This window comes from Rissa tridactyla, chromosome Z, assembly GCF_028500815.1.
Source record: "Rissa tridactyla isolate bRisTri1 chromosome Z, bRisTri1.patW.cur.20221130, whole genome shotgun sequence".
NCBI lineage: Eukaryota > Metazoa > Chordata > Aves > Charadriiformes > Laridae > Rissa > Rissa tridactyla.
The window spans coordinates 2,576,172-2,589,479 of record NC_071497.1 but is presented as its reverse complement, the minus strand read 5'-3'; positions in this window follow the sequence as shown (position 1 = coordinate 2,589,479).

The following is a 13,308-nucleotide window of genomic DNA, read 5'->3' as shown; positions in this document are numbered from 1 at the left end:
CCCTAACATGAAACTATTTGTTTGCTTACACAACCAGCTGGGTGCAATTTCACGTCTGAGATATCTATCTGAAAGCGCCTCTCATTTATTATCCTTACTTGTCAGCGAATCCATTTTCCAACTTTTCTTCCCCCCCCCCCCCCAAACCCCCCCCACCCCCCACCCCCTCCCTCCTCCTTCTTCTTTCATTGAAGGCTCCGGGTTTAAATGCTCCCTTAAATATTTAAGCACCTACCCCTTCCCCCCTCTGATCACCTTCAGCGCGAAATAGCCGGGGAAGGAGGCTGGAACTGCAGAGATGGGGAAGGCGGCCACTGCCCAAGGTGACTCCCTTATCACAGCTCCTGCCCCTCTATCCCTCCCTCTCCCTTTCTCCCAAGGCCTGTCTGACAGTCTTTTGGGGGTGTTCCCTCCCCCTCTCCCTTTCTTTTTCAAGTGAGGGCATTCCGGCTGGACATCTTCCCACGGTTCCAAGGAGCAAGGTGCAGCCACCTGAAAAATAAAATGACATTATCCAGCTGTGGGGAAGGGTCGGAGACAGGAGGCACCCCCCCGCCCTGCCACTTTTCGGGGACGGAGGGGCAGGAGGGGGCGCAGGTTGCCCTCTCCGGGCCGATGTTGGCCGTCACCCGGATTCAAGGGCTTGTGTGCGGAGGGTGGTAGTGGTGTTATTCTGATGAAGGCTTGAGGAGGGATGTCAGGATCTCTTCTCCCACCCCCACGTGGCTTCCACTAGAAATACAAAGACAGTACGTGAAACGGGCCCGATCGGGTTGTAAACGTAATTGCGAGGAAAGAAAACAATTAACAAAAGGGACAGTGGGAAATTGTATCTCCCCTCCCTTCCCTTACCCCCAATTTTGAAAAATCAGGATAATGTGAGTAGTGTTTCAAAGCAGGACCGTCTGGCTGACAAGAGACTCACTGTTAGTAATCTCAATGATGGCTGTATAATAGTGTATATACATCTCCTTGTCTGCAGAACCCTCCATCAAGCTTAAAGCGATGGATCAAATCCAAAACTACAGGGTATAAAATATCCCCAGTTGTTTAAAAAAAAAAAAAAAAAAAGAAGGAAAGGGAAGAAAGGATGGGGAAGGGCGGGGGGAGGCTCCTTGAAGGAGAAGCGGGATGGTGGCTGTAAGCTATCCTATTGTGTTGATTTAGGAAGACATTTGCCGCATATAACGTTTAAGGCTGGTCATATAATCGCTCGGCCAAATAAATACAGCACCGGCCAAAGCGTGGGGTCCCTGCGAGGAGGGAGAGGGGGGTACACGGGACGTGTTGAGGGGGGTGTCAGAGACCCCGCGGTTGTGCGTGTGCGTGTGCCGGGAGGCAGCCCAGGCTGCATCCCGCTCGCCGAGGGCTGATTAGCATTCCCCGGCAGCCCGCGGACCTGCGCTGACAACTAACAGAGATATCCAGCTCACCACCAGGCCTTCTCCTTTTGTCTGCAAACCCCCGCCAGCAGCCCCGAACCCCCGCGCCTCCGCTGACCCGCACCGCTGCCCGCCGCCCCCCCCGCTTTCCCCCCCGTCCCGCACCTCCCCGCAGCCTTACTTTTATTTTTTTATATTTTTATATATATATAGTTAACTTTTTGTTCCCCTTCCCCTTTGGACACGGAAGTGGGGAGGGCTGCCCACGGCCCCCAGCATCCCCACGCCCCTCGGGGTTCCCAGCAAGCCAGGGTTGCCCTCCCCCCGCCCCCCCCCCAGCCCCCCGCGGCCTTTTTTTTTTTTTCACTTTTCCAGAGAAACTATTTGCGCTGCGGCATCCGTGGATTCCTTCAACAGACACACAAGTCCCCCTGTTTGCTCTCCTTTTGTCTTCCCCCCCCTCCCCCGGGCTGTTTTTTCGGGGGTGAGATATCCTTTGAAGCGCTGGACCTGCTCCGCGCAAAGAGCCGGTAAAGAAGGAGCCGGGACTTAAATCCACAGGCCAGAAAAGCGCTTTAAACTCCCAGTTTTGAGCCAAACTGCATTTCTGAGCGGCTGAAGAGCCACACAAACTTCCAGCAAAGTAGCTGCAGCTCCCTGAAGTGATAAATAAAACTAGTCAGGTACTTTCTTTTTTTTTTTTTCCAGAGCACCATACAAATTGGTCCATGTTGACAGATGTTTGTCACTTAGTAACTTCTTTCCAAGTTTTTTCTTTTTTTTTTTTTTTCCCCTCCCTCTCCCCTCCTCTAAGCCTTCTTCCGAGCTTGCTTTGTTGTTTTAAAATATGCATGTCTCTCAGGAATGCAAGTCACGAGTCCAAACTTCGTGTCCAACCTCCCACAAGAAATGATCCTTTTATAGGGAACCCGATATGTCTCAATCTGCACTTCACTCAAAGCCTCTGGATATAGGGCACTGGTCCCTGCTCAAAAATAACTCCGCTGAAACGCCTTTTCCACCTAAAAAATCCCCACGAATGACTCCCAGGGAAGAAATATAACTCCCATAATTAAAGGCGGCAGCGGTCAGAGGGGAATGCAGCCTGGAGGAAAGGAGAAAAAAAAAAAAAAAAAAAAGAAAAAGGAAAAAAAGGGTGGGGGGTGGAAGCAGAGAGCGAGAGAGTTTTTATTTCTGTGCTGGTTGCACTGGGCCGTCATTAGCAGCAGGTTTATCAAGACGAGCCTCTGGTGCAGCTCCGTGTGCGTGGGGAGAAGGCGACAGCCCGTGAGGAGCAGAGACGAGGAGGGATGAAGGAGCAGAGAAGAAGAGGAGGGATGAAGGAGCAGAGCCCAACTCCGAGAAAAAGAGTAAGTGACCCTCAGTACAATGCAGGAGCCAGGGGACCGCCGGGCTTTCAGTCGGCGGCCAAAGTTGTCTTGCGAGTGCGAACAATGGCCATGGGAATAGGGAGAGGAGCGGGACGGGACGGGACGGGGAGGGCGGGGGGGGAACACGGGGCGGGATGCGGGGGGGAACACCGGGATACCCGGCGTGGGAGTGAGCCCCGGGGTCCCAGCGCTTCCCCGTGGGGAGCCCAGGCGGGGGGCGGCGGGGGATGGGGCCTGCCTCGGCTTATTTACGTGGAGGGGGAAAAAAAAAATAAATATGTAAGATTAAAAAAAAAAAAATATGAGGAGAAAGGGAGAGGGAAGGAGGGAGGAAGGGAGGGGAGCGAGAGAAACTTCCCAAGTGATGAGAAACAGATGAGCTCCCGCCTGGGTCACGTTTGCTCCCCGGCCCTGATGTGAAGTGACGTCAGCAGTTGCATACCCTATCGTCGTCAGAGCAAGCGGGACGGGGAGAGGGGCCTTCCCTCTCCCTCCCCTCCCTCCTTACCCCCCCTCTCTGTCGGGACAAACTTCCACCAGGATTATGGAAAGCCGCGCCCGGGGAGCTCCTGGCCGCCGCGACACCTTTCCCTGCGTGAGCCGCCCCGTCCCCGCACCCCGGCATATGGGGAGCCCGCGGGCCCCTGCGCCTATAGGAGCTGATAAGGCACGAGTTTTCAGCAATATTTACAGCACCGCTTTTAATACGCACCAGATGGTTCGCGACGAGGCTGCCCCAGCCAGCGAGCTCCTCGGTTTTTACTCAGCAGCATTTTGTTACAATTATACTCCATGCTGAGATCAATTTTATTGGTGACCTATTTTTTTTTTTTTTTTTTCCATATTTGCAGCATTTTATGTGAAATCGCCACCAACAACCCCCCTTCCTCCTCGGCGGCCCCTTGGCACAGGGGCAGGGCTGGGAGAAGCAGGAGCATCTCTCCTCATTCCCAGTAATGAGACGCTCCTGCCCGTGTGTGTATACATGTGTCCGCGGATAAATAATACATATGCGTATTTATTCATTATATTTGATCAATAACGCTCCTATTTGTTAAACCTCAATTGAGTGCGCTCTCCTGCCTGATAACAAACATCACAGGGCGATAAATATTGCATACGCTTAATTATTATGCCAATGCACTACGCCTCGCTCCTCTTAAGTACTCAAGCCCCTCGTAAAAACTCCTCGCAAACACGAACGTCTCTCGCAGATATTTCGCTGCGGAGAGGGAAAAACCCAGCCCCTTGAAGTCTCTGGGAATTCTTAAACATTGACAGGAGGAAACTGTGGCTAATACATTCCTGCGAGCTAAAACGCTCTGCTGCTAAGGAGAGAGAGAGAGCAAGAGAGCAATCCTTGCCTAGAAAACATCCCAGGGCTTTTAATCCAGTGCCCGGGATGTGTTAGCACGCCGTGCAGGAAAGCTACAGCCAGGATCGCGTTTTTCTCGTGGAGTTTTGCGACAGCCCCCCCCTTTTTTTTCCTTTTTTTTTTTTTTTTTAAATGTACAGCAGAGAGCCTGGTTTCGGCATGGCTGTGTAAATAGCCAATTTACTCCTCCGCAGGTGTGCTCTCCCTACACAAACGCTTTCCCCACTTTTATAGGAACTCTTAAATTTTCTTTCTTTTTTTTTTTTTTTTTTTTTTTTGCCTCTCCTGCTAGAATCACAGATGTTTATTTTATTGATATAACCTATACCTTGGTTATGCCGAGAATAATATGCCTCAACTAACAGTCATTTAGCAAATAATAGAGGCGCTCTGGATGCTTTCCAATGTTACACATGTACTTGGTCATAAAATGATATGTGAAAAAAATTAACATCTGCTTTCCTAAAATAAAGTGTTGCAAGTAGCTTTTTATGAATGCTTCCCTCATTTTAAAAAGAAATATGTAGAGATAAACTGGCATCCATATGTATAGCATATTTATAATGGTTTTAGGATTTGAAGGTAGCTATTCATTGCATAAGCCATTTAGAACTGACGTTTTAAAAGCTACTTAACCTCAGACATCCTTGAATCTTAAAGAAGGATTCCCAACGATATTATTTAAAGAGGAATTTGCTGTAATTTAATTGCATATCAAGGCGGAACTGTGCGCAGGCATGGCCCCGGATGCTGTGTTTAATACCGCTCGAACTCTGATTTTATTTACCTGCGTCCTCAACACACGTCCTGCCCTCTTCCCTTCCGACCAGATGCCCGGGAGGTGCGATCCAGCTCCCTCCTCGTTCTCCTGCCTCCGATCCCACCTTTGTCCCGGGGACGGAGGCGACGCTTCCCGGCGCTGCTCACACCCGGGCTATTTCACCGAGCTTTGTCCTTTTGTTTGGGGGGGGTAGGGGGGGATCGGGATCTACAGCCACCCGTGTCTTTTTACCATTTCTGCAATAAAAAGGCCGGGCTCTTTTCCGCAGGAGCAGCCGGAACGTTTTGGTTTTTTGTTTTGTTTTGTTTTGTTTTTTTGCAGATGTTTTCTGTGCCCAAAACGACCCCCGCAGGCTTCCCCCCAGAAAGGGGCTCCGAGATGCTCCCCCCGCCTTGCCCAGACAGAACCCAGATGCCAAAACCTACAGAGTCTGGGGGGAGGGTACATCCCTCACCCCCCCATCAGGAGACACCCAGCCGGGTCTGACCCGCGCAGGGAGATGCGGGGGGGAACACACGCATCCCCGAGGCTGAGCCCGCGTGGGGTCAAGGCGTGATGGGGGGGGACACACCGAATCCCAGCCCCACCTTACGGCCCCCCAAGACGTAGGGTATCCGGGGGACCCTCCTCACTGCCCCCCAAAGCCTGGGGCCTACCTTGTCCTGTCTCACGAAACAGGGGTGGCAGGGGACATGGGGAGCTGCCCCCCCCTCCCGCTCCCGGGCATCCCTGTGCCCCCCAGTGTCTCTGTGCGCGGGGGGCAGAGCCGGCCGGCCTGCCCCGTGGTTGTGGGGAGAGAGGTTAAGAGAACGGCCCCTTTCTGAGTGACAGGGTGCTTTTTTTCTTCCTGTTTTTCCCTCTCTCTCTTTTTTTTCCCCCCTTTTCTTTTTTTTTTTTTTTCTTTTTCCCCCAAAGGCCGACCAGAAAAACGCTGCTAACACGGGCAGGGGAATTTCCAGAGCTCCGCAGAGACCCCCTGCTATTTGCTTTGGTGAGGTAGTTTGTTTTCTCTGCCACCAAGGCTCGTCCAAGGAAATGCGGGCTTGGGGGACAGCAGGGAAAAGTCATGTACAATTTCTGGAGAGGAAAAAAAAAACAAACCACCCCAAACTCCTCATAACCCTGCCTGGGTTGGTAAAAATCATTAAAATATGTTAAGTGACATGAAGTTTGGATTTATGTGGACGCACCGGACAGAAAGTGGACAGAGCCAGCAGGGAGAGTCACGCTTTAAGACAGGGGGTCTTTATTTAAAGATGGTGTATTTATGGGGAAAGAAAGGGAATATCTTACAAAGCTCTCACTATACCCCCGATAACAAAACCTGTCACATCTTTACTTCTTGCTAGAAAAGAGCGAATGTCCTCATTTGAACATCTCTAAAGTGATTATTAGATGCCTCTCTGAGAAATCAGTTTCTGAGACCGAGCCCGGAACACACACACAAAAAAAAAAAAAAAAAAAAAAAAAGGGAAGAAAAAAAAAGGAGAGAGAGATTTGTTCACACTGTGTCCATCTCTTATTTTACCTTCTCAATACCGCTGGAGTATCCCTCTGGCCGCACTCTCACTGAAGGACCTTTCGTTAGTACGAACAAGCCTTGCTTTAAAATAAAAGATTTGCACCAAGAGTGGAAAAAAAGCGGGAAGATTAAGAAATCCAGCTCACACTAAGAAAAAAATAAAAAATTATTATTTTTGCCCCCCCCTTCGAGGATGTGAGAACTTTTTTTTTTTTTTTTCCACCAGAGTGTGGAATGAAGGACACAAAGACAGTATATCAGTGAAAAGAAGAAAGTGGCCTTTTAATGAGAACTAAAGAAAACCAAAATGTAGATGAAGTGTACCGTAAAAGCTGCTTCAAAGTACAGTCTAATTCCCCCGAGTTCAGCCATCAGATAGATTTGGTAATTGGGAGTTTACTGCGCAGAGGTGAGGCAGCATGGTATGGATAACCCTGTATTTCTTCCTTTCAATAATTATAGATACGTTTCACGGATTGTCTTTGCACAGAGGCATGAGATACTAGAGACCTTTTACTCCTGCAAATGAAGGAAGAGCCACTCATCACCATAACAAAATAATAATAATAATAGTAAAAGAAAAAAGTACAAACCCACCCTACCTGCATGCTCCAAGTTAAAATGATTCCCCCCTTTTTTAATTGTGATCCCGGCTGCGAATGGACTCTAGCAGGGGCGATAACAGCATCAAGTCGCTGCTGCTACCTTTATTGGTGTTTGCTTCTCTGCCTGGCTTTCATTTTGTGTGTATTTTCTGACCTTCGCTTTTGCTGTACCACAAAAACTCCTCACAAGCAGCAGAGCGATAAATCCAACCAAAAATAAGACAGATTTCCTCATCGATGTGTAATAAAGTTAAAGGACATTGTTTTGTCAGACAAGCGCTAAGTAGAAAATAAATCTTTGGGTCTGGGGAAACAAAACGGAGTGCTGCTGGCATGTGTGTAAATTTACTTTTAAAAGCAATAAATCAATGTTAAATTAAACAGCTGGGCTCCCTATCTCGGAGGAGGTTTCAGGTTTAAGCGAACCTGGGCGGCGAGGTGCAGCAGGACACGGACTCGGGTGGGACCCCCCGGCCGCCCCCGCGACGGCCGCTCAGCCCCGGGAGCTGCTGCCAGACGGGGAGAGGGACGAGGGTTTCGCGGGGGGGGACCCCGGGAGCTGTGTCCCCCCCCACCCCCGCCTCGGCCCGGCCCGGCCCGCGGTGAGGGTTGCCCGCCGAGCCCCCTCGCCCGCCTTGCGCCAGGGCTGGATATCGCGACCTGCCGAAAGAGCCCGATGCTGCGATTATCCGTCTGCGAATGTCCCCGTTTCTGCACCGCCGGGCAGAGGGGCATGGCACGCAGGCGGCCGCCGCACAGAGGGGAAGGAACCTGCGCTTTTTCGGGGGTCAGTCCCCATTTTCGGGGCGCTGAGGAGGGAGTGCGGGGGGAGCTGGATGCACGTGGGCCACGGGACCCCCGGCGTTCCCCGCCCCATCTCGTCTGCGGTCTCTTTCCGCAGATGCTGAAAGAGGTGGGGAGGGAGAGGGTGAAGGGAGGAAAGGGGAAAGGGAAAAAGGAGGGGAGACAGGGGGAGAAGAGAGAGAGGAAAAGAGAAGGAGGGGAAGAGAGAAGAAAGGAAAGAAGGAAAGAGGGAAGGAAAGAGAGAAAGAGAAAAGAGAGAAAGAGAGGAAGAGAGAGAGAGGAAGAGAGGAAGAGAGAAAGAAAGTGAGAAAGCGAGAAAGCGAGAAAGCAAGAGAGAAAGCAAGAGAGAAAGCAAGAGAGAAAGCAAGAGAGAAAGAAAGAAAGAAAGAAAGAAAGAAAGAAAGAAAGAAAGAAAGAAAGAGGAAAGAGAAAAGAGAGAAAGAGAGAAAGAAAGAGAGAGAAAGAGAGAGAGAAAGACAAAGAGAGAAAGAAAGAGAGAAAGAGAGAAAGAAAGAGAGAAAGAAAGAAAGAAAGAGAGAAAGAAAGAAAGAAAGAAAGAGAGACAGAGAGAAAGAAAGAGAGAAAGAAAGAGAGAAAGAGAGAGAGAAAGAGAGAGAGAAAGAGAGAGAGAAAGAGAGAGTGAAAGGAAGAAAGAAAGGAAGAAAGAGAGAAAGGAAGAAAGAGAGAAAGAGAGAAAGAAAGAGAGAAAGAGAGAAAGAGAGAAAGAGAGAAAGAGAGAAAGAAAGAGAGAAAGAAAGAGAGAAAGAAAGAGAGAAAGAAAGAAAGAAAGAAAGAGAGAAAGAAAGAAAGAAAGAAAGAAAGAAAGAAAGAAAGAAAGAAAGAAAGAAAGAAAGAAAGAAAGAAAGAAAGAAAGAAAGAAAGAAAGAAAGGAAGGAAGGAAGGAAGGAAGAAAGGAAGAAAGAGACCTGCAGTAACATTTTAGCACGCTGATGTAGACACAACATGAATCAATAAGTTATTAACACCCCCAAACAACAAAAACAATATCGCAGAAGAGAAAACGGCGTGGTTTTCTGTTAGGAAATACCTGTACGTGATTGAAAATTTTCAAAATAACCGAGTAAAAATTTTTTTTTGCCAATAAAGATATTTTAATACACAGGCGTGCATTGGTTTTTGCCATTTTCTTCCCAGCACCCGGGGCGACGGATGGGGCGAAGGGTCGGCGGTAGCTCCTCCGCATCCAGGAGCCCCTCGGATGCGCTTCGGGACCCGCTCCCCGCCGGCCCGCCGCCGCCTTGGTTGGGTTGTGTGGAAATAACGCGAAGACGACGCAGAAGCAATTTTTTTTCTCTCTTTTTTTTTTTTTTTTTTTTTTTTTTTTTTTGTTCCTGGGATCCCTACAAGTCTCAGAAATAAAAGGTGACCCTTGACGGGACGAGAGCCGCAGCGGTCATTTAATACACCCTGCCTTTGTCTTGCTCTCTTTGAGAGGAGGATCTAAATACCCAGCAAAGTTTGTTCGCCTGTTTGTTTGTTTGTAGATAAGGGCATTTTCAGTTTCTAAGTTTCACCCAAGGCACTGCTGCTGCTATCAGGTAGCATTTAAAAGCAGCCTATTTGGTTCCCCCTTGGTGCCTTGACAAATCGCCTTGGCTCTTCGGGCGCACTCGCCCCGCACCCCCGATCGCGCCATGATAACACCCAGAAGAGGTTTTATTTTCTGTATTTCACATTTTTCCTGGCAGGCAGGAGCTGGGATGGCGAGTCCTGGAGGTGAACAGCCCGGTGGGCGCCGCTCGCCCCCTTCTTCCCCCCCCGCCCCCCCCCGGCCCCCAGATCCGCATGTCGCGGAGCGTGGTCGCACAGAATTAATTTAAAAAAAAAAAAAAAAAGAAGATGGAGAAATAGATTATCCTAATAAACAGAAGAACAAACGAAGGACAAAGAGCGAAGCGGCCCCTTCGGAAGCCGAGCGGGGCTTCCCCCCGCGCCTCCCCCGGGCCCCGGCGGCTGCCGCTGGCCCTTCCGCACCCGCGGCCCGCTCCGCGCCCGCGCCACAGCGCCGCTTCCCGCCGCGGGGGCTAGATGGCGCTCGGCCACGCGGGACCGGCCGCGCCGCCGGCCCACGCCGCCGCGGACAGCACCGCGCCCGCGCAGCCCTCCGCGGAAAGACCCGCGGGGCGCAAGCGAGGGGGGAAGGAGGTGGGGGGGGAGACGGGCAGCGCCGCTGGGGGGGGGGGTTGCCCTCGTGTGAATGGGGGTGGTGGTGGGGTCCTGCACTCCCACGCGTGTCCTGAAGCACGCAGTGAGGCCCCTCAGGCCTGCCCGGCCCCCGCCCCAGCGCGCAGACCCGCGGAGATTTGCCGCGGGTGCGGTGGGAAAGGCTCCTGGGGTCTCGTTCCAAGCAGGAATATCAACACGTCAGCCTCCGTGTCACTCCGTCATTAACCCATCAAAACAATTATGATGCATTCAAAGTGCAAGTGCCATAAAATCAAACGCGGGCCTTTGATCTTTTCAGGGCTGTGAGGCATTCTGTGTATTTTTTTTTATTTTTTTTTTCTCCAAGGCGAGTGTCAATACCCGAGGTAAAGATTGATAACGCTAAATCGCGGGGAGGGTGTTCTCCAAATTCACCCCTCGCCCTGTTCGGGCTCCAATTACAATCCTCCTATTTAGAGGCTGCACGTCCGTTTTGTGCAGAAGAAATTACCTTCTTGCAGGACAGACATTCAAAAAGTTGTTGTAGGAGATAAAACTAGCAGAGAGCGAATTCGGCTTTAGACCGTGGGTCTGCGGCATGCTCACCGCTAGCGCTGTCGCTGTCGTTATTACTGTTATTAATTGAACTGGGAGGCTGCTATCATTTGCATCCTTCCAGCGATACCTTGAGGAAAGTGGCCTATGGGATGGGGAAAAGTAATAGTAAACAGTGAATCACCAGACGCTGCCTCGCAGACAAGGCGGGATGGGGATGATGCTGAATTGCTCATTTGAACTCATTTTCTCAGAAACGTGGCAGCTCCTTTCTCAGTGGGATGAATCCGAAGGAGTTTGAGTGGCCTGATTGGTAAACTTTATTAGGGATTTTGGATCGGATTATTCGGATTTGGTGCCGTGGGATCTTTGTGGAGTCTCTCCCTCTCTCAATAGGTGTTAGGCTGTAACTAGGAGGCGCTGAAAACCTAAGGCGGAAAATTTACAACTTGATCAGCTCCAAACCACACACACCAAAAAAAAAAAAAAAAAATCTGCTACTGTTGCAAACATATGTTACGGATTAAGTTAAGCAAATGGCTCTAGTTTTGCAAGGTTGAAAGCTGATAATGAAAACTTACATGCTAAAGAGTTTGGCTTTTGTTCTAACTCCAGTTACTTCGACGCTAACAAATCCGCTAACATACCTTGCCGGGAAATAAAATAAATTAAAAAAAAAAAAAAACAAAAAAACCCCCCAAAAAAACCCAAAAAAACCCCCCAAACCAACAAAACTGCATCTCGCTGGGAAGGGAGTCAGGACAATTGCCCTGCTGCCGGAGCTGTGCCTGCCCTGAGCTTTGAATTTCTCACCAGCTAATCTCGGCCAGGTATTCGTTTCAGGGAGGAAATAAGCGAGGGCTCGGTGCTTTCGCTGTTGCCAGCCCCCGCGGCCGGGGCTGAGCGAGGCTTGTCGCGGGGTGTCAAGCCGGAGAGGTCAGCACCCCGTTTCCCGAAGGACTGCCAACACCTTAGGAGTTTGGATTTGTTTTCCTTTCCCCTTTCCCTCTTTCCTCCGCAGCGCAAAACCCTCACGGCAGCGTGAGTGAGCGCTCCCTTCGCTGAGGAAGACCGGGAGGAAGGCTGCGTCCCAAGCTCCCCTCTGGAGTTTGGCCCCTCTTCTTGTCCCCCCAGCCCCCTTGTCCCCCCAGCCGAGGTCCCCGCTACTTTCCCCGAGCATCGCCGCTCGCTCCGGCGGCGCCGCATGTCGCGACACCGGCGACAGGACAAAACCCCGCCCGAAGTCAGGGCTGGTCCCCCCGAAGCCGCAGTGGTGGGGCCGACGGGAGACAGGATGGAGGATGGGTGAGCGGGCAGAGGGATGGGGAGGAGGACAACTCCCCCCTCCACGCGGAACCGGGAACGCGCAGGGGCTTTCCTCCCCCCGGGCGGGCAGCGTGAATGTGACATTGACAAATGGCCGAAAGACAGGAAAAGTCATTTCAAACGACTTTGAAGGGTTACAGGAACAGAGGACGAGGAGAGCGCAGAGGAGGTCTCGGGACTCCTGCTCGGACTGGGGAAGATTTGTTTCTTTCTTTCCAAAGAGAAGGGAGGGGGGAAAGTCTCCAAAAAGGGAAATAAAATACATTTGCTCTATTCGAACGGGAAACTTTCTCTGCTCCCCAGGCGGAGGGGAGCCCAGAGGGGAGAAAACGCTTTTGAACGACCTTTTCCTTCCCGCAGAGCGCGGCCGAGCGCTGCCAAGCGCGCAGAGATCCGCGTGAGAGCGGGGCCGCGGTCACGGCCGCGCACGGCGGCGGGGGACGCGGGGGGACGCGGAGAGGGCGGCCGGTGCCGCCGGCTCCACCGGCGTGGGGTGAGAGGCAGAGCCGCACCCGGTGCTGGGAAAGGAGACGGAGTTATATAATTCTATAAAAAAAATTTAATAAATCCGACCCCCCGAAACCCCCAAACCGCTCAAAACAACAGAAAACGCAACTAAATCTGTGCAGTCGGGGTCAAAATCCACAAAGTTGTGGCGGATCCTAACGAAATTCCAGCGCTTGCGTTTGCTCGCAAAGCGCTCGGAGAGCCCACGGCTCGCTGGAGTTATGGGGGTCCTTTTCTCCTCGGCCATGGTAAAGGCGCAAAGTGGAAGCCAGCTCTGCCTCCATTTACCCTTAAAATAAAAAATGATAAAATTAAAAAAAATGAAAAAGAAAAAGACAAAGAGAAAAAAAAGGAAGGAAAAGAAATTGAAAGGAAAAATAAACCATTCTTGGTGAATATTCAACGCTTCAAAATATTTAAGCCTTCGGTTTCGTGTGCGTGTGACGAAGCCTTTGGTGCGGGCGTCTTCCTCCGTGGCGAAGTCGCTGGGCGAAGCCCCCCGCGCTGTGGGGAGCCGGGGTGGGGGGCACAGCCAAAACGCCCCGCAGTCTCCCGCACGGCGGGGGTCGCACCACAGGTACCCCCGCTGCCTCCGCCGCGGCTCCCGGCCCCCGGGGAGCAGCCGGGCGACAGCCCGCACCCTCCGCCGAGGTCTGGGGGTGGTGGTGGGTTGAGTCAGTCCGGGGGGAGCAGGGGGTTACCCCAGGGAAGCCCACAAACCACAAGTGGGGGGGACATGATCAGCCGGGCGGCCCCGGGCCAGCCGCGGCGGCGGGACTGGGTGGCCGGGGGGCACGGAGCAAACGGATTCCTGGCCCCCGGCCCTTCCAGCCGGCCCCCGGGTGGGAAGGTGGCCCGGAGGGGTGCCCCAAGCCGCGTGGGCCCCACGGCGAC